Genomic DNA, 27,707 nt, shown 5'->3' on the forward strand with positions numbered 1-27,707 from the left:
GTGATGATCGATCACCCTCGCTTCTTTTTTGTTGGGATTGAAGTTGGGTAAGATGATGCTTGCTTGCCACGTATGAAGGTCTGAGATACAAGTATAAGTAGTTCTTTGCCAATACGCCCTGCACCAATAGTACCAATAGTTTTCCCTTCTAGATCATATGACCTGTAAGAAATTGCTGCCACTTTCCAATCACCCTCAACAATTTGCTTATATCCAGGCACATAGTTTCGCATCAATATGAGAATGCGCATTAGCTCATCTTCCACCACGGACACCACATTACTTGCTGTAAAAATTGTTGAAGAAGGCGTCAGTTAAATTATGAAGAATCATTACAGAAACTTGTTCATACCAAAATGTCCATAGCTTGAACAGGGCAGTGACAAGCGATATAATTTCAGAAAGAGTACCTGTAACTTCTGCGACAGTCACACCAGCGGCTGCTACAGCATTTAGATCAATGTGATTAGAACCAATACCAGCTGTCAAAAGAAGCTTTAAGTTCTTTGCCTTCTTGATCCTCTCTGCTGTCACATAGGCCGTGTGGAAAGGTGTAGAAATCAAAACATGCGCATCAGGTATGTGCTTTTCAAGTTCTGCAAGGAAATTAATTGTGTAATTTTAGTCCGCAGTGGGTTACAATTCTCAAATGTAAAAGCAAGCAAGCAATACACTGATTTCAACGATCTATGGTAGCAAGAAGTAGGAAAGGAAGGCATACTAGAAAATTAATAGATTGGATTGTGGATTAAACAACCACCCAACTTCAATTGTGAATAACCAGAAGTCATTTATGACTTGTTCGACAAGATATATATTCTGTAAATCTCACTTTTTGAAGCAGCACATACGATACCATCTAGATTGATTATTATTCAGGATATGAGGAACAAAAGGAAGTCTAGGACATAAACTATTCATCCATATCAATAACAACAACAAATAACACGATTTTATATCCCAAGGGGTGGGTGGCCCTTCACGGGAGCAAATCTCATTAAATACCTTGGGGTTACCAGCTGGTATTTCAGCTAGCAGTTGGTTACTACCCTTTTTGTCCATCCAGAAAAACTGGGAAGAGGGAGGAAATCTGTAGGGGGCTAGCAAGATGCTTGGAACGCCTAAACTGTGGGACAATATTTTTCCGGACCCGAAAAAGAAAGATGACTCCAGGTGATGTGGAGTTGGAGTATGATGTTACTAGGTACCATATAATTATACCTCCCTCCCAGGTCAAAGACATATGAGTTGAGTTAGAAGGTCGTCTCAGGTTTCAAGGGAAACTATTTTTCAAGAAGATTCTACAATACACGAATCAGCATAGATGGTGCCCTGTCTAGCAGTCAAAGAAACTCTACCAAGCAAAACCCTGCTGATACACATTTAGCATTAGCTCTAAATCTTTTTCTGTGCTTTTGATGGCTAGTAACTACAGTTAGACAAATGAGACCTGCTAACAATTAGACCACAGTTTATTCATTTATTAAGAAGTCTGGTGTACATAGCTTGATGATGAGTGTGTCCCAGCACTCTAGTGTTAGCAGATAAAAAATCGCAATTCCAAATCAGTTATCATGATTTCATGTTTCACGGGCCAATTCGACAGGACAATACATGTAGCCTAGTAGGGCATTTAAATTCCATGTTATCACTTCACCAACATAGAGAACACATATAGCCTAGTGGTATACATGGATACAGAAAGAAACAGGGCATTTGGGGGGCTTCTAACAGTTTTAAGAAAGAGATGGTGTTTAGCACAACTCCCTCCATGCGTTACCAGATGCATAATCAAGGAAAATTAGGGGAGGCCAAGTTTTGGGCAAGGATAAGGAAAAAATTTGGGACAAAATTGGAGAGTAGAACAAAAATATAAAGATATACACATATATTTTGATGAAAATATATAAGCAATGGTGAGTGCGACAACATGACCTCCCTTCAGTCTGTTTCACAGAAATTAATCACCTAGTAGAGGAGCAATGAACCCAGCAGAGGTAAAATTAACCTATATTGGGCTGGATGAGGGTTTTTTTATTACACAAGTTTGATTCAGGCAACTAAGTCATACTCATACTCAGAGGTCAAACTCTGTCAACAAACAAGTTACAAGTTGGAAAATCAAACTCTCTGTCAACAACCAAGTTTGACTCAGACAAGTTGGAAAAATACATTTGCCTGAAACTCGAATAATGGCAGGTTAAAGCCACGATCCTGCTAACACTGGTTCAAACTTTCCCTTCTATGTTCTGAACCTACAGATCCCCTGCGCAACTTCTATGCATATGATCGATGATGTTAAATTGAGAAGCCATTGTAATCCCTTCACGGCAGTGGTGTAACTTTTATATTATGTGGATAAGAAAATATTAACTGTTGTTTCAAACTACGAGGTGTAACTACTGTGTGTTGTCCACTATATTCATGTTACTGAAATATTAGATCTAGTTATCTTCTGATATGCCATGTTTGTGGTCCTTGAGTTCACCATTCAACAACAACAACTTGGTAGCTTGGAGTGATTGCGACAACCAACATTCCATAATATGTAAAATAGAGAAAGGTGAAGAACATGGTGAATATATACCAGAAAAATTTCAGTGCAGACCACTGAAATCCTATCATGGTGTACGTGAGCAATCCATACATGGATTTCTGAATAAGTATGTAGGGAATCTCAATTACAATCTGAAACAAACAGCATATTGTGCAATTTAGATAACATATTGGTATATTTCAATCTAATGTAGTAATGCAATGTCAATATCTATTATAATTTATCAAATATAATGTATTTTCCTGATTGAAATATTTATTATTAGAATGAAAAATAGGTGAAGTTTTAGTTGTAGGCTATCATATATATATATATATATATATATATATATATATATATATATATATGGGCTAAAGAAGGTGGAAAATCATTTTAAAGTTTGGTTGAGAAGGTTTATAGTCACTAAGCTTGCCTGTGATAGAGCATAGGGTAAAGCAGAGTACATTCCAGCTGCCTTTTCTCTATAAAAGACAGTTCGCTCCACAGCCACTATGGATTGCACTAAAGAGGAATTAGTGACTCCCAGAAATAAAGTTGCACCATACAAAGCCCCCCTGACCTTTAACAAGTCGTTTTTAGTTTCTCTACAACAGATGCAAACAAAACAGTTAATACTTATTGTTTTTAAAATTATCAGGTCCCATGGCAAGAAATATTTTCTGCCAATTTTGTGATTCTGGTCATGAATTTGTTCTTTTTTATATTTAAAAGGATTTTTATATTAAAAGGTCTTAACTCAAAATTCCTCCATCAAGTTGCAATGCTTCAATTTTGGCATCACCCCTGATATATTGTTTGGAACATCTGTGGATCATGGATATATAATACTAAAATTATAAGCCATATAAACTTTCTATTTATTATCATTGCTAAGCAAATGTTTGTCGTACTTACATATTCATTCCACACTGCCAATAGATGGGGCCAAAAAAGAGTGCCGATATAAATGTGAAGAACAAACAGACTAAATTGTAATCTGTGCTTTGCCAATATGTCCAATGCTTCTTCCACAGACAAGCAGTAAATTGGGTCCATGTAGATTGGGCAAACTTGGTTGGTAAGTAAAGATCCGTGGCACCTTGAACTTGTGTGGATAATTCTTTAACTAGCTCTATATGATACCTGCAAAAAAGATAACACCATATCACTCAAATAATTGATGTAATATGATATTCATATTTCTTTGAAATCTGTTATGGGCATTATAAGAGCGTTTGATCTGGACTTACTGGAAAAGAGGAGACTTCTTACAAATTTCAGCAAAATCTATCTCAAGGCGCTCCTCAGCAGCTCTAAAGCTGATTTCTAGCATCCATGTTGCAGGGTTACATTTATCAGTAATCCTTGTCATACCTTCAATAGCTTGTCCAGGACATTTCAAGTTGCTAGATTCAATGAGACTTGAATAAACTGTAAGATGCCTTAATAACATACGCTGCATTAGCAAACATTAATCATATACCTGGAAGTACTCTATGACATGGATTGAATGGTGACCTAGTGGACTGCCATATATAATTTGACCACCTTGTTTCATCAACAACAGCTGCAAAAAAAGAAAGAATGCTATTGTAGTTGGGATTGTTTGGGAAAGTAAGCATCATTAAATATTTGCAGGGTGTTGTTCAGTAAGCATTGCTTTACACACATGATTATTAGGTTTTACCTAGGTGTCCAAATGCATTGCCCTTCAGAGTGGGCAGTGAAAATTGTTCTAAACATTGATATTGATGGGCTTCTAAAAGATCTTCCTTTCTAGAATGAAGCCACTGGATATGGTGCCGCAATCGAACCGTTCAGTCTCTTCAAGTAAAGACGGTATTTCTGCAGCAAAACATGACTTATTTCTTTGTAAGGGATATGCCCAAGAATCCAACAAGCAAGCTTTCCTCTAGTCACAACATTCAGTCATAAGCATTCTGAATTTGCATCTGCCCAAACCTAAGAGAATTGGATTTTCTAAACAAGTGCCTTGCAAATGTTCAATCTAATTAAATTTATTATATTTTTGTTTAAAAATTAAAGATTAAACATTGTTTTTTATTTTTATATGCATCCAGTAGATAATTATTGAATAAAAACAATAAATTGAATCTAAAGGGAAATTCCAGTCCTTTACTATACATCTGTAACAATTTTTATGTGTATTTTGTCATATAGTTTTCATACCAGCATTTTGAACCGTACATTACAATGAATCAAAATAGTTGAATTTTATCATTACTATGAGAAAAAGCAGTGATGTTCCTGTAATATCAAAGTTGCAATGTATATAATATCAATAGAGGAGATGAGTTTAATGCAAGAGCTGCAATATGCATATATATAAAACAATCTAACTGGAGAGCATACAAATTCATGGGTTCCTCTGTCATATAGGATAATTTAGTGGAGGAATAACCAAAGGAAGATGCAGTCCAAATTATTTACACAATCAGTATGATCTTAGTTCAAAATCAGACACAAAATTATGTTAAACCCTCACAAAAACCTTGCTCTACAGCGTGAAAGAGCAGAATGTGAGCAAGCACCTAAAATGGTGAAGGACATAAAAGACCAAATTCCCAAGTTATTCCTGAGGCAACCCCGTTCTTGTGGCTAAAATTAGCCTTCGTAGTAGAGGGACTGACACCCTGCAGATCAACCCAGAGCAGAAATAACACCCTGCAGAGCAACCAAGCGCAGAAATAAGGAAACTATTGTAAAACCCTAACCGGAGAACAAATCGAATTCTTCCAATTGTCAGTGGTCACTTACCAGGGTTTACGCATTCTTGCAATTGTCCGTCATCACTTACCAAGGTTTACGCTCCACATTAGAAGAGAATTTTTCCTGTGGGGTCTTCGGATTCAGCAGGGAAGTCATCTGCGTGATGGATTCGGGAAACCTGGGAGGAACCCTACACATCACAGTAAATTTACTCAGATTAGACATGGGAAATTGAGCTAAAATCTAAATTAAACACCTCAGGGCACGATAAAGGCTACATCTGTAGGGCAACTGTGTGAATCAGGAAATCGAAACTCCAACGAAGCCATCACTACTGTCTGCGAAGGGTTTCGAGCGGGTAATCTATCCAGCATGAGATAAACAGGGAGTTTTGCATTATCCGCTATACCATGTGTAAGGAGACAGTGAAACCCTGTACACAAAAGAAGTAATGAATAGTACCCTGCAGCATGAGAGAAATTTACAGAACCATCTACTTCTCCCTACAATCCATCTTATAACCTTTTCAAAACTAGCCATTTTGCTGAAGACCTTTGATATTAAATATTTTACTCCATGGCCTTAGATTTGAAATTTAAATATAGCTCTCCGAACTCTAGATACATCACTACCAATTGGCCCCCTATGATTATTGTCAGTGGTTTGGATTTATAGTGAAAAATATTTCTCATGTATGCTTTCATATTTTTTTGTGGGTGTCTGATCGCAATTTCAGATTTGGCTATATTAACAACCTGTAAGGAGTTAGAGATGTATCTTACCTCATTGAATCCTTCAAAAATATGTATACTTGGCTGATGGATAGTACAGACTACAGTTCGGCCTGTGTCCACTGTATTCCTAACTGTACGCATCACGATAGTTGCAGCTATGGCATCCAGACCAGATGTCGGTTCGTCCATGAATCTGATTGAAGGATTTGCAGCAAGTTCTACAAGACCACTCACACCAGGAAGACCCACCAATGTGTCTCTCAAGCTATCAAGGTCTACAAGCTCCATCACTTCATCCAAAAACATCTGTTAAATAGACAATCTCAATCTTAGGAAACCCAATATTAAGAATGAAAGAAAGAAACTATATTAAAGTCCACAGAGTGAATACCATTTTGCTCGCAATAACCTGAAACCCTGGCAAATGTCTCCTGTACCTTTTGAAAACCAGAGATATGTATACCCCCTCAATATAACCTCCCGTTTTTCTTCCATAACACATCCATGAGAGTCGTCTTTCCAGCACCACTAATACCCATTAATGCAGTTAAAACACCAGGTCTGAACGCTCTTGTTATATCTTTCAGCAGTTGAATCCTATTCGAATTACCTGTCCAAAAAGAAATCAGAGTCAGAAATGGAAATCAGTGCCGAGAATCATAAACAGGAGAAGCTAATCATTAAACAGTCCAGGAGTGGTAAGGTGGGACAGAACTGCGGTCCAACCTTCAATTGATGACGCGAAGCCGAAAGCAGAAGCGGCACTGAAACCAGAAGCCAAGCTAAAACTGTTATGGAGGATAAATTTGTGCTTGTCAGGCATAGAGTTGCAACTACCTCAACTCAACTTCCTCATAATGGAACGACTCAACTTGGCTCCATCGTCTAACATATCATCTAATGGTGCAAAGTAATGACACGAAAGCTGAGAGCAAAGTTTATTTCAGAGGGAATGCCTTACGGCGTAAGGAATGCCTTACGGCGTAATTACTGCTTTTAAATTTAAAAAAGTATGTGAGTTTAAATCTTTGTTAAACTTGAAATTTGGATTTATCAAGCAGTGAGAGGAACAAAAATTTTAAGGTGTAATTTTTTAATCATTTAATATGAAGAAATTTATACATGATATAGAACTAAATGATTCAAAAAATATTGCACTTTAAGAAATTTGATGCTTCAATGTGCTTAACAAATCTGGGTTTAATATGAATGTACATGTACACTAATATTTATTTAACTTTGAAGCCAATTTTATTTTTAAACTTTTCAATGTAAGCACTTTTTAATTAATTTTTAATGTAACTATATAACATAATATGACATTATCCCACACTGGTTGAGAGCACCTCTCAACAAAATACCAATACATGTTCTCACCATCATTCATCACTAATTAGAATAATTGTCTTCATATTATACACATATTGTTCTAAATTTCTTTAAATTGTGTATTTATAATTGTGTCATCAAGGTTGAGCACTATGCCTTTAGGTATCATTGCTTGTTGTAATTGTTGCACTGTCTTAGTCATTGAGATATTCTGTATAACTAAGATGCATTCAAATAACCTTTCAAAGGTGTGGAACATGGTGATGATCACATTAGACGCAACCTAGGATTTTAACAGGATTTCCACAAGCCATTCTTTCGACTCATTGTAATGGAACAATCACCTAGGTTGGATGCAATGCCCTCCTTCAAGAATGTTAGTTCTAGAGATTACAGAGTGTCGAGCTTCGTCATTACCAAGAACACAACACCTCATTGTTTGCCACCATACACCAAAGGCCATACCATTGAAAATTACAAAGAAGTAAGGGATAAAGCCCCAGTGGGAGCCCTCTAGAAAAATCAGAATCAGGGAAGATGTTTAGCCGAGGCAATTCAAGACCCCAAATTTGAAGTGATATTGGGAATATTAGAAAACTACATCCAATACATGAAATACCATGCGATGATATACAAGTTCATAAGCATGTGGCCAACTGAACAAGCTTTGATTTGCTAGATCTAAAGCAAATGACAGCAAAAAGGGAAAATAAATCTTTAATTGGGCTCTAAAGGGTTATTTACATTCATCTTAAAAAATCTAGAAGATAAGGCTAGAGTTTTCAAGAATAACCCTTATTTCTTCAACAACATGGGAATATATATGTGCACTTGGAAGGAATTATATAACTCAGAAAATGAGGATTTATTAGCAGCCCCCATATGGGTACACCTCTTTTAGCTCACTAGGGAGTTTTGGGATGAGGAAATCCAGGAGGGAATTGGGAATGAAATTGAAACTTTCGTTCAAATTTTAGAACCAACAAAGCAATGTCAACATACTTTATACACCTACATCCCTGTATACATTAACATTTCTGAACCATTTTTGTCTTCCATAGAAGTTTACTATCATGGTGAACTTTGGAAGCAAACTTTGGACTATGAGCATGTTCCCTTCAGATGTCGTATATGCCATGATTATGGCCATATTTTTTGTGATTTCCCTCTTAATCAAAGGGAAATACCACAAGACTAGCATAGTCAAAAAGATGATGAAGGATTTGAAAGAGCTCCACCTCATAAGAAGAATCAATGCCAACAAGAATCCCCTCACCCTAAGAAAAACCTATATGCATCCTTGAGAGAAGATACAAAGATGTCAAACAATCAAGCCCAAGAGACCAACTCAGTGGTTCCAACACAAATCAAAGTTTCATCAAAAGAAAATCAACATAAACTAGTCACGCAAACATTTCAGGTAAACAAACATTTTATTTAGGATGAAAATTCATGTATTGTATTTATGGTTGAATTACTATAACAGATAATTCAATGCACATCATGAATAATTTTTATGTGCTTACAATGAGAGAGAGTGTGTATGTTTTTGGGGTGAGAAGGAGAGACAAGGGGAGATAGAGATATAGATGGAGGAGGGGAGAGGGAAGAAGAGAGAGGCAAATACGAGAGGGAGGAAGAGATATAGATATGGAGAGAGAAATGTTAGAGAGAGAGAGAGAGAAGGGAAAGAGAGAGAGGGAGGGGAAAGGGAGGTAGGGAGAGAGATAGATAGATATGGAGAGAGTGTGTGTATGTTTAGGGGGTGAGATAAAGAGATAAAGAAGGAGAGACAATGGGAGATGGATATATAGATGGAGGGGGCAGAGATGTGCTTACATTTAAATCTATGCACACTATTAATCTAATTACTTTGAAATTAATGTACATCTTACATCAAGTTGCATCAAATCAAAACTCAACATCTACACTTAAATCAATGCATCTAGTGCAAAAAATCAAATAGGATTAGAAATCAACATCTACACTTGAATCAATGCATCTAGTGCAAGCAATCAAATAGGATTATAAATCAATATCTACACTGAAACCAAAGCATCTATTGCAAGAAATCAAACATGAGTAGGAATCAACATCTACATTGAAATCAATGCATCTAGTGTAAGCTATTAAATAGGATTAGAAATTGACATCTACATTGAAATCAATGCATCGAGTGCAAGCGATCAAATAGGATTAGAAATCAATACCATCATATGCAGGCAATCAAATAGGAGTAGAAAACAACATCTACACTGAAATCAATGCATCTAGTGTAACGTATTAAATGGGATTATAAATTGACATCTTCACTGAAATCAATGCATATAATGCAAGTGATCAAACAGAATTAGAAATCAACAACTACATTGAAATCAATACATCTATTTTAGTGAAAAACCAAAATATTCATGACTTTCTAGATCTAACTTCTATGTATATATTTGTCTCTATGAGTCTCTTTCTTCTTCTCTCTCTCCACCTTCCATTTTGTGTTTATCTCCCTCCCCCTCTCCTTATCTCTCTCTCTTTGCCTCTCCTTCCCTTTCTCTATCTTTCTCTTCTTCCCTCTCTCCCCCTTCCATCTATATCTATACCTCCCTCCATCTCTCCTTATTTGCCTCTCTATCTCAACCCCCTAAACACATGTCATGATCTCTCTCTCTCTCTCTCTCTCTCTCTGCCCCATCCATCTATATCTCTATCTCTCATTTATCTCTCTTCCTCCGTCCCTCTCTTTGTCTCTCTCTTCTGCCTCCCCCCCACTCCATCTATATTTATATCTCCCCTTGTCTCTCATTCTCACCGCCAAAACATACACACACTCTCTCCATACCTATCTATCTCTCTCTCTTCCCCTTGTCTCTCTCTCTCCTTCTCTCTCTCTCTCTCTCTTCCCTCTTCCTCTCCTCTCTCCCTCATTGTCTCTCCATCTCTCCTCTCCACCTTTCTCTCTCTATGTCTTTCTTCCCTTTCTAACACCATCTCTCTCTCTCCTCTCTCTCAAGTCCTCTCTCTTTTTCCTTCCTCTCTTTCCCTTTCTCTCCCACCTCCCTTTGTCTCTCCCCCCATCGCACACAAACTCTCTCTCCACCCTCCAACTCTGTCACTATCTCCCTCCCTCTCTCCTTCTCGTTCTCCCCCTCTCTCCCCCTCCATATATATGTCTTCATGTCTCTCTCTTCCCCTTATTTCCCTATATTTATCCTCTCCTTTTCTCTCTCTTCCCTCGTCTCCTCTCTCCCTTGTCACTCCCTCTCTCTCCACCTCTATCTCTCAATGTCTTTGTTCTTCCCTCCCTCTCTTCCCCCCTCCAAATCCATTTATCTCTCCCTCTCTCCTCATCTCTCCCCCTCCTATATTTCTCTCTCCCCCACTCTATTCCTCTTCCATCTCACACTCTTTCTTAAATATGATCTCATTGTATCGTGTATATATATATATATATATATATATATATATATATTGGTTGTAAATTATTAAACTTATATTTTGGATCAATCATGTCAAAGAAAATACAATAATAAAAAACTTAAAATAATCAAGAACTATCTTTCCTCTCGTTGTTACTCACTTTGCTTTCTCTCTTCGCTTGGATCCTTGGTTAAGATGCATATATCTTTGTTATTTATAATATTATTTATATTATATAAATTTCACATATGTATATATAAAAGTATTCTCATTTTTAATTTATTAAACTGTCAATTTAATCTCTAAAGTAATAATCTTTTTGCTCTTAGAGTTAGTTAAAAAATATTATAAAATTAAATTAAATTAAAGTATTTGTAAAATATTTTGATTTTGAAATAAGTTATGGTTTTTGGGTATGTGGTACTGATAAGCCATAGTATTGTAACAGAATTTAAAAGCCTAGATCCATAACATAATAAGCAAAAGCCTAGATGATCCATGGTATTGATAAACCCTGGTATTATCCCATGGTATTGAAAAAAAAAACCTACTTAGAAGTTAATAATATCCATGGTAAATATTCATGATTAAAAATCTTGTCATATTGTAAATATTAAGTTTTTATCCGCTTATTAATTAAATTTATAGATGGTTATGGAATCATTATTTTAATTTGTATGGTAAAATGGATGTTAATTTATAAGTATTATTTATTTATTGAATTAAGGCTTCTATGACCCATATCAAGTTTTTGAGACATGTTTTCACATCAAAATATTATTTATGTTATATATTTTAATGTGATACACATATTATATTTTTTTATCTAAAAAGTTGTTTGTAATTTTATTAATAAAAAACAAAATTACAATATAAAATAAAAATGAATTTAAAAAATATCTAACGTCTTTCATCTCACATCTCACATCTAACACAAACACATCTCGCATCACATCTCACATCTAACGCCTACACATGTAATGTCCAACACATCTATATTAATTATTACAAATATATTGATTACAATAGAGCCGACATTACAAATGTTTACTTACATTACATCTACACATGTGCTCTATACTGGGTTGTAGAGTGCCTCTGGGCGCAATAAAAACAAACTTAAATAAAAATTTAAAATAAAATAAAATAAAAATTTTATTTTTATTTTTTTTAAATTAAGCAACATAATAATAATTTAAAAGTTTATTTATTATTTTATATATATATATATATATAACTTTTAAAATATAAATATGTTCCCAAAAACAAAAACAAACCCAATAGAATAACTTTGAAATAAATTTTTTTAAAAGAGAAAAAATTAAAATATATGTTAAAAAAATTGTAAGTTAAGTGGTAGAACCTTTCATTAATCAAAAGATATTACAATATCCATCCCCTAGCTTAGATGTGGCAGCTAGTCTCAACCAACTTGTGAGAAACCAGGTCTAGTGACCATCAATAAACAAGGTAACTAGCCAAAAAATTTAACAACATAAAAAATTGCACTCTCACGAAGGAGTTTATATCAACATCAAAATGTAATACTAAAAATAAAAGCATAAAAAAACTAAGATTCAAATGAGTTCACAGGGGTTGTATTTCTTTCGCTCGATCTCGAAGTGACTGAAGTAGAAATGCAAGGGATGTGTCTCTCAATTCCAGCCAATTGGTTGTCCATATGCTCCATCTAGAAACTCATGTTTTGTTGCTCTCTCTTAACATTTACCAGGTTGGCAAAAATATTATATTTATCTACTTGCCTCTCCAACAGGATCTTGCCCATTAAAGAATTCATTTCCCATTAAAGAAAAATGGCTTGAATATATTGCTTCCTTCTACCCTTGGTGTGTCCAGGGTCTAATACTAGTTTTCCAAACTCCTCCACCAACTATGAATCGGACATAGAATGTATATCTTTGGTTGCTATCTCCTCTAAATTATGAATTCATTGCGGACATCAACATAGGTAGTTTCATGGAAATATTTTGCAACCTCAATAGCTTGTGCTTGGTCCTGATTGCGCCCCAGCCTCCTCTCCCACCCCTTCGGCATCACATTCGCTAGCATTGCATGGTGTCCAGTGAGTCACCGTGAACCTTTATATCTCCCCAACTCAACACACAAATATTGATGCCTAGGTTGGTAGGACGTCACACCTCAAAAAATAAAATTTGTCCATTGGTTTGAGCGTAGAGGTATCCCCCTCGTAGACGCAGGGTACTCCCCATCGAAACACTGGACCTAGTGAGCCAAAAGACGCCACCCAATTCTGCCACTATCTTCTTCTGGAAATTGTTTTCTCTGACTCCCAAAGGGTTCAAAGAATTGTGACACGCCTCTAAAATAACAATAAGAAATCAATCTTTGAGTAGGATACCTTTACAAAAGTCATAGGACATGATAATTGCTATGATGAATACCGTGACACAACTCAACACTTCATAACTCACAAACACAACAACATCAAAGGCTAGACCTATAGAAGCACGACTCCTCCCAAAAGAACATGGATAAACCCACCTACAAAAATAAGCCACAGAGTAATACAATGTAGGAGTTTGGTAGACTCACAATTCCTAGGGGGTTTTATAGGACTGGGGAATTCTAGAGCCATAGGAAAAGGGCCTGACGCCTCAAACTAACCCCCTAAGTGCTAGCTCCTGACGCATTAACAACTAAAAACAACCAGAACTAGGCTCTCCCTCTCTGTATCAAGCAAAACTCCCTCCCCTTTACAATTAAAGCTTGATAAGAGTTGGTCAACCCAGAAATTGAACAAATAAATGTAGGACCAGGAAATTAGCTAGTTGAGACTAGAAACAAAGAAGCTAAAAGTCTATGCATAAGCCCAGAAATAAGAATTACAGAGAATGAAATGAAAACTCAAGCAAGGCAAAGAGATTAATACCCATATGGAGGCATACCCAGGAGGTTGCATGTGAAGAAGGAGACTTCGACTCCTAGATGTCGAAGTGAGACACCGCCAACCAAAGCTCCATTATCATTGTTCAGTTGAGGTTTGACCATCCACCAGAACCTTTGAAGCATAAGAACTAAGTCCATAACCCTTTTTGTGATACCTATCGAATGCAATGTATTGAGGTCGACAATGACTGAGAAAAGCTTGACCTCTTGGCGAAATCGATGACGACCCCACCGAATACCAACCATGTGATATAACTCCATGGTTGGATAGTGCTTAATAACACTTTGCATGTGGCTACATGCATCGGGGTGGCCACACTGCCCTCGAAATTTAATGATGTTTATTCTCGATCAGCCCAAGGTGGTGGGCATAGATCCCCACCATGCTATTAGTCCCATTACTCACCCCCATCCGGGATTAAAAGCAATAAATTAAAAAAAAATAAAAAATAAAATTTGAAAAACAAAAATTTAATTTTAAAAAAATAACATAAAAAAATTAATTTAAAAAATAAAATACATATATAACACAACAATTAAAAATTAAAATATATATATATATGAAAAAACCAAAAAACAAAAAAAAAAACAAAACACACACACACACATATATATAAGCCCATGTGGTGTAGAATAGATGGTGATGGGTTGTACTGTTGAGTCACTCCATGATGTGACAGTCACCAATTCGAAACTTTGTGGGAAAAAATCCAATCGTGTTAAAGGCTTGTTTGGCCCAAGCCGAGTGTGATCCCCTGGTGATTTTAGAAATACTATCTAATTACAAATTTAAAAAAATGAAAAATGTTAAAAAATAAAAACATAGTAATCTGTGTGTGATGTGCATGGAGGATAGCATTGTTGGGCATCGCCCCTCCGCCCACTGGGTTGTCAGCCCAGTCCCATGAGAAGAATGGTGATACTCAGCGTCGCTCTCCCCCAAGGATAGTGCACACACTGTTGTGTGTTGTGTGTGGGGGAGAACGATGCCTAGTTGAATAGTTGGTTGCCAACTCGACCCCATTGGCAAAGGGATTATACTTGGCATTTCCATACCCCATGCACATTACTTAGATTGTTGTGTTGTGCATGGGGTAGGGCGGCATTGGGCATCACCCCTCCACCCTATAATTTTTCTTTTTTTTTGTAACTTTTTTAAAGTTAAAAGTTTATTTTTATTTTATAATTTAAAATCTCCGTTTTATAATTTTTCAAATTATATTAATAATTTTTTGTTGAATTCTAACCTTGAATTTTTTAAAAAATAAAGATAAAAATAAAATTAATTAGTTAATTAAAATTAGAATTAAAAAAAAAATGTAATTTTGCATCGCCGCTTTTGCGTTTCAATGTGGTTTTTCATGTCTTTCGTAATCATGATTTTCGTTTTTGATGCCATGGTTAAAAAATGTTTGAATTTTAATCCCAAAATGAAAAAAGGGTGTTGCATCACCACTTTTCAAAATCAACATTAAAATAATGATTTAATGTGACTCCAAAAAAACGAGAACTCTGTAAAGTTCTCATTAAGTTGGTAACATTGTTTTTGTGGTAGGTTCCTAAACCATTTTCGAGCATCTCCTTCTAAACTTTGAACAAAAATATGCACATATACATCTTCTTCTATGGCTAAGTTATCTATACAATCTTTCAAAGTCATCAAATGGTCTTCTATAATTAATTCATTTTAACTATTGAACTTAGGGAGAAATTTCAAATGATTAATAGGAATGTTGTGTAAGTTAGGTGGAAGTACTAAAGGACCATGTGTCGCCACTACCAAAGGATTAGGTGTTGGAGGAGGTGGTTTATAAGTCCTCCTCGACCTCCACCCACTGATCTTCCTCCTCCCCCTACTCTAGCCATAGTAAGACCTTTAAGGAACTCTCTACTACGTGGGGAAAGGGGTTTTCTCCCTATAGTTTTAAAATGAAAGAAAGGGAAAGATTTAACTTTATGGAAATTATTAGTTCCTTTAGGTGTTTTAAGATGATGTGTAAATACCTTAATTTTGGTAGATTTTAAATGACATGGAGTATTAGCCACAAAAGGAATTTTTTTCAATAAATTCCTCTTCAAAAAATGTATACATTTTGCAAGAGATGTGTCCCTGATGTAGAAGTTATTTTCTTCTTTCTTCAAGATAAAGTCTTTTCACGATCATATTGTTGTGAGATTTGCTTAGCATCAAAATTCAAACTTGCATGTTTGTTGGTTCTCTCCATTGTAATGTAGGGAATTTGATCTTCGAAATCTTGTTGCACATGAATAATAGAAGCAGTCTGTCTTGATTTCTTGGATTTTGTGGGTTGGGTTGTGCTATAGCATCTTCTTGAAGCAACATCTCTCAATATGGTTGTAATTCTTGACTAATATTAGAAATTTGCAACTCTATTTTACATAATAACTTAAAATATTGTGTTGATCATCCAACCCAAAAGGAACATGATGTTGAATCGGGTTGTTAATAGTCATATAGGTGATATAAATATGATAAACTAAAAAAAATATGTGTGTGTACACTCCCCCATATAGTCATCAAAATGAATGTTGTTCCTCGATATTGTTATATGGAAGAGAACATTGCCACTGCACCTACAGACAATATCCTCCCTGCTTTAACTTAATTGAAAGAGTTCATCGACTATAGGGGTATCTCTCATATCAATTGGTTTGTACTTTAATTTTTTCTCAAGTTACGGGAGAATGTGCAATCTAGAGGTATAAGACCACATACTTAATGTATACACACACAATAATGAAACAAAAGAGAATTCTAATGAAAAGGAAATTTTAAATAAGAAAAGGGTACCTTAATCTATTTCAATTAGTATACTTAAATAAGTGAAAGAGACATAGTGGATTATTATGAAACAACTATGCAAGCTAATTATTCCAATGCACTAAAAGATGGAAAAAACTAAGAAATAGATAAAACATTACATATATGAAACTACTTATCCAAACTATTTTAAGTAATAAATACTATTCCATTGGAGTGACCATGAACAAATATAATAATAAATACAAAGTATTTAAGTTATCATTAAGTGAAAAAGAAATGCATTTCTTCAACTTAAATGTTTATAAATAATATTTTTTAGGATCAAGTCTCCAGAAGCATAAATGGTTCAAAGTTGAAGATTCAAATGTAAATAACACAAAGAAAATTGATTGAAACACTGATGAGTCCTTTACATAATAAAGCCAATAATCAAAATCCTCTATCAAGTGATTAGCTCTAGGTCTATCGAAACAACATTCAACTTTTCCCAAAAGTAATTACCCCTTCAAAGTCTTCATTATCTCTTTTTATCTTTCACTAAGGTTGTTGTAAAAGTTGTTCCTGAGTAACTTATTTCTTAACTCCTCCTACATTTTTATTTTTCTTTGGTTTTTTAATTGTTGGCTATAATGACATGGAATATTACCCTAAGTATAGCCATTATTGTTGATGGTGCTATGTATGGCATGGAGTATTGAGGTATACTTAATAATTGCCTCTTGTTTCTTATTACTGCAATGAACTATGATATGAACTCTTTCATAATAGGAACTCATTCATTCTTTGTACAATAATATGTAGCTTAGTGTATAGATTATTGATCATCAATGGGAGAGACTTTTTAATTTATGAGATCATTAAAAAAAATGTTAAATGAATGATTTTTTTTATAAATTAAACTTCCCTAAATGGGGCCAATGATGTATTGGTATTGCTCTTGATCATTTCTCCTCTCTTCTAAATGTTCTAAATAGATGTCATCATCATAGAACCAATCTTCATAGCCACATGATGGAGGTAAACCATATTCCAAGACCTTGAAAATTTGTTTTCTAAAATCTTGAGTAAAGGTCTTCGTGCTTTTACATTTGTCATAAGTCACTAGGATCAAATCGTGCTTCCCTTTTATCAGCATTACTTCCATGATAAAAGAAGTATTATATGTTATTTGTTGGGCCTTTGAATTTTTTCATGTTTGAATGTTTACAAATTTGATCACCTAATTTTCCCCTTCCACCTTATTTCCTGACTACTCCCAATTTTTTTAATATCAAGGATGATATTTCTTTCTATATTTTCAGTATCCTTTAGAATGGTGAAATGATCTTTGAGGTCCATTATTCGTTTTTTTTTTGTCCCAAATACAATGCTTAGCTCCCAATAAATATCTCTTGGATTCCATTTTTCAATTCATATGCAACCAAACTTTCTATTGATTCAACTATTTGTTTGTCATTTTAAGCAATCATAACATATTGTTCGTTTATGCTTTCATTTCCTTTTTCTAGTAATAATTGCATTATGCAACCCTTGTGACCATTGCTTGGCATTCTCCCTATAGCTAATTTAATTGATTGTTAAATTTAATAACATATTCTTGTTTATTCAGCTTAAATTGTTTCTACCTTGAGAAGAACTTTTTTTTTTCCAGCCTTTCAACGGATATTATTTTCCTCTCCTCCTCTACACTTTTGATCATATTTTCATTCTTGTTATATATTATGTGAGAACACTAATCTAATTTTTCATATGATTCTTGTCCCTTTCTAACTCTACCAATTCTTTTTTCTAGCTATGTTTAGTGGTAAGAAAAATTAACTTTGATCTAAGTCTTTGGATCTCATTAACTTTCCCTTTTAACATCAAATCTACATTTTCTTTATCTTGCTTTGAAGTAACAACTATATGGAGCATTTGCTACAAATCTAAAATAGAAATAGAGTTAGCCCTGTTATTTTCCTTTTTAGTTCGTAGATGCCCTACCATTGTATGAAGTTGAATCTTCATTTTTCAGACATTGATGGAGGCATGGTTTAGGTCCCTGAATACAAATTAACTAGTCTACTTATTCCAGCTAATCTTATCATGAGGAGGGAGGATATCTAGATACATTGACATCCTAGTATTTTCATAATCCTTTGTTCCAAGTTGACTTGTTGGTTTGTCCACCTTTCGTTGTAAAACAACCAAGATAGTATTTTGGAGGGAGTTGTAGTTTCTTGTTTGTTTCTTTGTTTGAAAGCCTCTATCAAGATTTATGAAAATATCTTTATCTTTAGCCCTTTTATTCTACAAGGCATTCGGTGAGGTAAGTATACCTTCTGAGATAACCCGAGTAATTAGCAACATTTTTTAATTAGACTTGATCTCACTTAGGGTCATTATTATTCCTTTCTTGCTTTGAGATAATGTAGTATCCACATCCATAAGATCCTTTGTATATTTTATGATCAAATATGGTCTTTGTGGAGTTATTAATTCCACTTTTGTTTCATTAATTCCTTGCTAGCTTCTAGCTTCTTAAACAACTTCTAACCATGAGTTTTTTATTAGACAATTTATGTTTTCCTACATTGAGAGTGTGAGTGTATGGGTTGAACTTGATATAAGTTTTCAAGTTAGATATGATATAATGAGGATCATATTTACATATTTCATATTTTTTTAAAGTAAAAGACTTAATCATCTTCACAACAATAGGAAGAGTAAGTCTTATGTTAATTGTAAAACAAAATACTCTAGTAGGAATAGTGAAACTTGATTTTCTACCCTTGGAAACAAAATGCAATTCATATAAAAGAATTATCTATCTTATATATTCAAGATAAAATATCATGGGTGTTAGATATACAGGAAACCTATAGGGTTTTACTTTTGATCCATAAATACTCAACATTGTATCATCCCTCTCTAAATACCAATCACCACACATGAACTAGGCATTCATTTGTAAGAGGAACTTATAATCATTTGTGATTTTTGGAGGGGGTTTTATATAAATTAAAATGCAAACAATAATCATGAATTTATCAATAAAAAATTTGTACCCATTTGGTTTGTCATTATATTTTACTATTTTTTGACATTCAAAACACAAAAGGTCCTTCCCAAACTAATTCTTTCTTTGTAAGCCTAATAATTCAGAATGTAATACCCATGGAGCCAAAATCAAATAATCCATATAGGACTAGTATCTGAACATTTTCTTTTCCTCAAAATAAACTAACTACTCATGAATTTGCTTTGAAATAAAGGCTACATAGTTAAACTTTGTAAAATGAATGATCCTATGTAAAATTCCTAGTATAGGAGTGTCAGTCTTATTATCATCATCATAGTCTAACAAAATGATGATCATTGATATCATATCCCTAATCGACTCTTTGAATATCTTACTGCCAAAGGCTTTTAATCTCAAATAGCATGTGTTCCTTTTGTAATTAAGGTTAACAAGAAATACCTTTTCTGTTTTCCAGTTAGGGTTTCAAAATGTCTTTCAATATCTTCTTCATTAATAACTTTCAAACCTCTACTAGATGTAACATTTTAGAAATATCTTATTCTTTATAAGTTATGTTAGAGTTATAACTATCTTTAATAATCATTTCCATGGTTCATCATAACTCAAAACATATCTGAATAAACCAAAAAATAAAACGTTACAGGAACCAAAATGTGTGGTAATCCATTAGCCAAATATGAAAACTTTCTAACCTATTAAAAAAAATGAAACAAGGATTCATTTCAGAGATCCTCAAAATTCTTCCCTGAAAGTACAAGTTCAAAAACATCCGCATCTTTATCTATAAAATTCTTAATTCTTACTCTTCTAAAAGTTTATCTCTCTTCTTAGGCATCATGAAAGAATGTTAACGAGGAAAAAAATTAAACCAAGTACGATGAAAAATACCTCTACAAGATTCTCAATTAACTGAAAATGTGGTAAGAGCTTCACTCGAGATTTACCAAGACCACTAGCAGGCTTTAACATTACATGGTTCAACATATAAAGTTGGAATAAAATGGAATTAACCATAATAATGGCCTATTGATTGTGAATGCTAGGTGTTAATTAATTATTGATCAACAATACAATATTTTCACATAACCAATTAATATACAGGACACGTTGACAGTCTATTACCATAAGTAGTTTTGACCCCAACCTTAAGAGGTTTAAAATATGGTTCAAACAACCTAAAATGTGTGATATGGTGCCACATGTCCCAAAGCTGGCATCACCTTCTTGGAAACAATTCGCATGTGAACGAAGGCACTGCTTTTGATTTTGAAATATATGGTCCATTGATCAGTGCTTTTTTATCAACGACTAGATTCGTAGGTGCTTAACCCAATGCAAAAGGTCGTACCTATGCAATTTGACCCTTATCTGTAAAAAAAACGAAATTAGTGCAATGTGTGGCATATTTAAAATTTTAAAAAATATGAAACTTAACCCTCTTGTAAGCTCAGATTGATACTCCTAAAACACAATTAGTTACAACAAGGAGATTATTAAAAATAATATTTTGTTTAAATGAGATGAAAAAGTAAAGAAGAAGCAATAGAAAAATATCATGCCTTAATGAGTCCCAATTTTGGAAAAAAACTTATCTGGTATACTTTTTCATATGATTTCTTATGCAACCATATCAACAACAAAAAATCAAAAGGATTTGAAGTATCAATGTTATTAATGAGTTTAACACTTCAATACGTATATCTAAATTACCTTGTGATAAACAAAACAAAAAAATTCTTACGCCATTTTTGAAACAATGAAACACTTTTGACCATTTCTTCTGAGTTTCATACAAAATTTATTGTTTCTTATCCATCCATGGCGAATTTCCTAGTTTCTCATCTATCCATTGGGAATTTCCTAGTTTAGAAAGAATAGGGAGATAAAAGAGCTAATTAGAAGACTACACTCCAAGAGGTCAAGGGCCATGTAAGTTCAAAATAAAATCAGAAGGTTCACAAATAGTGAGAAAGGTCATGAAAAGGGCCATGTAAGTTCAAAATAAAATTAAAAGGTTCACAAATAGTGAGAAAGGTCATGAAAATGAATTGAAGATAAATTTTGATGTTTTATATATCCAATCGCAAAAAAATCATGGTATTATGAAATCAAGTACTATTAACCCGTGTTATATCGGTACTTAGAACCTAAGAGGAGAAGATCTTTAAGATTAAAATCTATCAAATATCAACTTATAAATGGAGAAGGAATTATGATCATGTTTTACAAAGAAGTCTTGAAACATATGATGCACAAAGGGTCTTAGCTAATCTGCATGATGAGCAGGCAGACATTTTGGTGGAGAAGCAATCACACACAAAATTATCATAGCTAAATACTTTAGCCTACATTATTTAAAAGATACTTATGCTTATGCTAGAAAATGTAAACATTGTGAGAGCTCAGGAAAATAGAAAAAAGATGCCCTACTATTACAACTAGTTGAGGTGGAAGGACCTTTTTTTGTTGAAAATTGCAGCAAGAAATGTTGAAAATAACATCAAGAAATATCCTGATTTAATTTTTTCCTTTAATTAAATTACGATGAAATTGTAATTCCACATCTCATGACAACTTGTATTAGTTAACTAAGTTAATTTGACTTAATTGGGTCAGTTAATTCAAGTTGAGGGTCTAACTAGAGTCATGTAGAGTGTATCCTACAATTAGGAGCTCTAGTTGAGTTTATTTTGAGTTGTAATTAATGAATTTGGTCTAACTGAGTTAAAGTCAGTTAAACTAGTTCCAATTAATGGAGGAACTAGTGGGAGATCTAGTAGTGTGGTGTTGTCTGTAGTCGAGTGTGGTGTTGCCTAAAGTACAATGAGGTGTTACCTGAAGTGCAATGTGGTGCTGCCTAAAGTGCAGTGTGGTGTTGCCTACAGTGATCAACCAATAAACTAAAGATTCACTCATAATTAACTCATGCATGTCAGATCAAAGAAAGACCCAATTGAGATTGGATTTCAGGGACATTGTACTCTTAGTTGTATAATTATCTGAATTGTACATATGGTGCATGCAGTTAGAGGAAGATCATAAAGGAACAATGTAATCCAATGGATGAAAATTCCTATTAAAGAGGGGCCTAATTCCTCATGGAACAACACAAGGAAATAGGGACTTGGGCAAGCAAAAAATTGGTTAAGTATTGGCCAAGGCTTGTCTAGGAAGCAGTGAGAAAGATAGAGATAGTGCAGAGGTTGCTCGGGCTTTAGCAAAGCATTGTAATCTTCTCATATTTTTTGACTAATGTAATGTGTTGATTGAATTCTTTCTCTTATACGTTTCGTGATTTCGCGATCATTTAATTGTTTTTGTTGATGAATAGAGTAGATTCAAGTCTATTGTTTTAGCATATTACAATTAGCAGTTTGAATCTAAAAGGAATTTCTACACTTTTGAACAATGGAGCTTGGTTATTATTGGGGAAATTAATCCCAAATATTCACAACTCCATAAGTACATATTGATTGCCATATATTATTTCACGAGATGGACTGATTAATCCTCTAAAAAAAGTCAATGATGATCAAGTGATCTCTTTCCTTAATCATTTCATAATTTCTAGGTTCAATATCCATACTTTCTTGGTTTTGGATAATACATCGTATTTTTATTCCTTGATGTCCACTGGATATGCCTTACAAAAAGGAATCATAGTTAAATATTTTGTAGATTATTATTGTCATAGAAATAGTATAGCAAAATCAACCAAAAAAAATGGATCCTTAAAAAGACTCTTCATGATCACCAAACAGATTGGCATAACTAGCTTTATAATGTTTTATGGAAAGATATAATAATACCTAAGCATTTGGAAATTCACCATACATGCTTTATATGGCAAGGAGGGAATCCTTTCTTTCAATGTTTTTCTTCAATCTTTACGACTTTTCCAGTCAATTAAGAAAAAAAACATCTCCATTATGAAAACAAGAATTGACACATTATTGAAGCTAGAAAACAAACTAACTAACTAAGTCTAAATTTCGTGAATATCAATAGATAATCAAACACTAGTTTGATAAACATTCAGTGGATAAAAAATATTTTGCACTGGGTGATCTAATATTGAAATGGGATAAAGCCCATTAGTAAAAACACCTCTAGCTTGGACTCTTTTAAATTTCTAAGAAATTTGGCATGTCAACATATATCTTACAAGTGTACTAGGGGGAGATTGAAAGCCTCCCCTAAATGGCCAAATTCTAAAGAAAGATATCTCTTGAATTACTTAATGAGTATTGTTGTAAATATTATTTCCTTTGACATTATTTATTTTATTTATTTATTTTTGTTGTTGGTTTCTTGGAAGTTTAATTTATTTATTTTTATCCGTTTGTAATTTATTGATGACTTGATATTTTATATTTTTTCTTTTTTGAAAGCTTATAATCTATTATAAATTATTAAGTTTTTTTCATCACGTGTATAATAATTTAGCTCTCGGTTGCTTAAAGTAGTAGCTCCTAATGTGAAGAATTTTACTACGCTTGATATATGATATCCTTATAGTCTACACTACAAGGAAAGTTGTTTATCTATTATTTTTATACGAGCTCCATTCACTTCACATTATTAAGGTTAAGATTAGTACTAATTGGAAAATAAGAAAAAACATATTGGCTAAGTTTTTATACACTAGATTTTTCTACTAATCAATATAACTCTCGTATCTTCCACTTCCATTACACCCATTACATTTACAATATTTTTATATATATCAAAAAGGGTGAAATTTATAAAAATATGGAAGTTAAAAAGATAGTTATCATAAATGTGAGAAGTACAAGTAAACTTGTCAAGGCTATAAATGCTCAATGGAAGTGAGACAATATTCATATAATACTAAGGCATCTTGTTATGAGCACTCATGGGTAGTGAATCAATGTTGATGTACAATAAAGATCATGAACATATGTATGCAAACTTTGGGTGCTAGAAAAGCCCAAACCCCTAGATTGTTTTCATAATAAACTAAAGAATATATTTTTTAAATAAATGAAATTTAATAATTTTTCCCTTTTAAAAATTCTATGTTAAGCAATGAGTTATGAAAGTTAAGCAATGAGTTGTGAAAGTGAATAATTCATTTTTTACAAATTTCAGACATATTAAAACTACTTTTAATTATCGATGAAATTTTTGAGTCGAAGATTGATTTTTGGTGTTGAATAGAAAACCCTATACTAAAAATAAAATAGATAAATACTTATTTCATGTCTGTCAGCAGTTGTTGTGTCTTGTATAACCCCCCAATTGTCTATATGAAATAAAATAATTGGGACCATATTGAATTTAGTGGATAAATTTTTCATTTTAAAAATTTTCTTGTTTAAATCCCTTTAATATGTATAGCTTAAGTTCTAATATTTATAGTTTAAGTTCATATTTATTTAAGTACTAATAATAAATTTCAAATGCCCAATGCCTTGAAACCTCAATATTCCTTTACTCCAAATTCATTCGAGGATTTCTTGTCAAACAACGAGAATTTCTTTGTCAATACCATCCCTTATTGGGTTTCAAATATCCAATGCCTTGAAACCTCAATATTCCTTTAAAATCATTCGAGGTTTTCTTGTTAAACAACGAGAATTTATTTGTCAATACCATCCCTTATTGGGTTTCGTTAGTTCTGAGATTTACATATTGTTCATTATTCACAAAACACTTGATACCTTGGTTGCAAGAAATCTTGATAAAGCCATAAAAAGTGTTCTCACATCACGAGATGGGAAATTGTTCAAAAGATAATGAATGTTATCAAGTTTTGTCGTATCAGGAGGATTTTCCAAAATTTGATATCTTAACATATAATTGGGAGGACTACAGAAAGAAGAGAATTTTAGGAGGGTGGAAAACATTATGTGTTCTTCAAAACATATGTAAAGAGGCAGTTATGGGATTGGAAAATGATTAAAGTGCTTTTTGGACTCCTAGTTTGTCCAATGATGCTATATGGGTGTGAATTGTAGGCTAGCAACACCCCCGTTTCAAAATGGAAATAAATTGAGAAAATCCAAAAACACTTGATCATGAGCAAGTTCAAAATAAAAAGTTTGGTACCTTATGAGATAGTGTTGAGTGAAATAGGAGCAACTCCCATCGAAGCATTTGCTATGGTGTGGCTCATAAGATTTCTAAAAAGAATTGAGCAAATTGGAGTAGGTATATGACCTAAAGTTATCTTCAATGAAAGCACGAGTCAAAGAAAGAAAACATGGATGAGACAAAACTACACATGGATGCAAAATTGGAATATCTACCTCAATGCATGTCCCACAAATAGCATGGAGCTAAAGAATTTTGTTATGGAGAAGTTTCATAAACATGTATGGGGAAAAGAGTTGGGTAGAAAGAAGAAGTACTACATTGAGGAATTCAACCCTACGTGTGATCTCCAACAAAAAGAGTACATTGGAGCTAGCATTCCATGGGGGGCAAAGGTTCTTATTGCTCAATTAAGAACCAATTCGCATCAACTTTGGTGTGAAACATGACAGTGGAAAAGGCCTAAATAATCTTGGGAGGAACGGGTGTGTACATTTTGCACATCTGGGGCTGTGGAATTAGAAACCATTTCATTTTGGAATGTGATGCGTTCAAAGACATCAGAGAAACTTATGGGAATATGTTAGCATCGTTTTCTTGGCATTGTCTTTTTAGCAAGGGGATTGTTAGGAGGTTGAGCCATCTCATCATCAATTTGAATAAGAAAATGATTGAATTGGAAAAGGCAAAAAAATAAGGAACTAGTGGTCCCATAGACTATTTTTTGTCTCATGGGCATTAAAATATCATTTCATTTTATTACATGATACCTTGATTGTCTGACATCCTGATAAAGTCATAAAAAGCGTTAAGATGATATGAGATGAGAAATTGTTTAACATATAAGGAATATTATAAGATTCATTCATTAAAGACGATCACCCGAAAGTCGATATCCCAAACAATTGCTACCATGATTGCTTGACATCCCTATAAAGTCATAAAACATGTTCTCATGACATGGGACAAGAAATTGTTTAGTAATTAAAAGCAGATGTCGAGCTCTGTCACTATTGGAAGGATCATCCAAAATCTGGTATCCCCAATTTCTTAGTATCCAACTACCGAAAATCTGAATACCCAAGGTCCTAATAATCTAAAAAATGATAAATTGTAGCCATGTGACAAGAATTTTTTTGTTAGTTACTAGTCTTATTAGGATCTTGTTTGTGTTAATGGTTTTTGATATACTACTACACACCCAATAGCCTGATAGGCTAATCAATGGAATGTTTTTGATATACTACTACACACCCAATAGCCTAATAGGCTAATCAATGGGAATACAAGGTGTTCCCATGAAATTTTCAAATTTAAAACTTGTCATTTCTACATTAAAACTCTATAAAAATTTAAACCTGAGTACACAAGTTGTGAAATCAAGGAGTCTCGTGGTAATTAAATATGGTCATGTTAGCTTTGTTTAAACGAATTTGGGCATATTTATAACTTGTTTAACTTTGTGTTTTTCATTCTAAAGTTTGTTAAAACAATCCTTTATCATTTTCTTGTTGTTGGAAGATAACACAGTGAATTCACAGATGCATCTCTGGTTAGTACGAATCTTAGTTGAAAAACTCATTCCATGTGTTTCTATTGGTTTCAGTTTGGTTATGGATTATTTTCACAAAATCTAAATCCTGAACAAATAATATGAAGAAGAAAGGGAAGGGTAAATAAATTCAGTAATAAGTGGAAATTATGATAAAATCCTTAACTCAACCTTCTTCTCGGATACTTCACATAGATTTAGGATCAAGAATTGTCTAGAATGGAGAAAAAATTACAAATATCTGAAAGAAGGCACAATTTTAAAGACAAATCTAATGAGGATTTCAACAATTTTGAAGATGTTTAGGAAGTCAAGCATATGCAAAATCACGCCTAGACCAAACATTCTCCTCTATTATGATATGGTGCCACAAAATCTCTGAAATCAATGTGAGATATGTATTAACAATTTGAAGTAAATGGAGCACAACATCGAGAAGATTAATCATCTTAACGATTGGGATAATGAGAAACCTTTAACGAATGAGAAAAACATGTTAAAGAAATAGAAAATAAAGCAAGAAAATATGCCAATTTCCTAAGAAAAGGTCCCTCTTCACAAGCAAGAGTATGCAGCAAAATAAGCAACAAAATATCCATTTACAGAGTTTGTTGAAGAAA

The 27,707-nt window shown here is 33.7% G+C and overlaps 2 pseudogenes; both read right to left on the reverse strand.

The window, feature by feature from the left end:
• Window positions 1-11: 11 nt before the first annotated feature.
• On the reverse strand, window positions 12-791 carry LOC149250487 (formate dehydrogenase, chloroplastic/mitochondrial pseudogene; annotated as a pseudogene).
• Window positions 792-2,484: 1,693 nt separating this feature from the next.
• LOC149250488 (ABC transporter G family member 29-like) lies at window positions 2,485-6,823 on the reverse strand (annotated as a pseudogene).
• Window positions 6,824-27,707: the final 20,884 nt, after the last annotated feature.

The sequence above is a fragment of the Pinus tabuliformis genome, chromosome 7 (genome assembly GCF_031772625.1).
Source record: "Pinus tabuliformis cultivar Carrire ecotype Pingquan chromosome 7, CPIR1, whole genome shotgun sequence".
Taxonomy (NCBI): Eukaryota; Viridiplantae; Streptophyta; class Pinopsida; order Pinales; family Pinaceae; genus Pinus; species Pinus tabuliformis.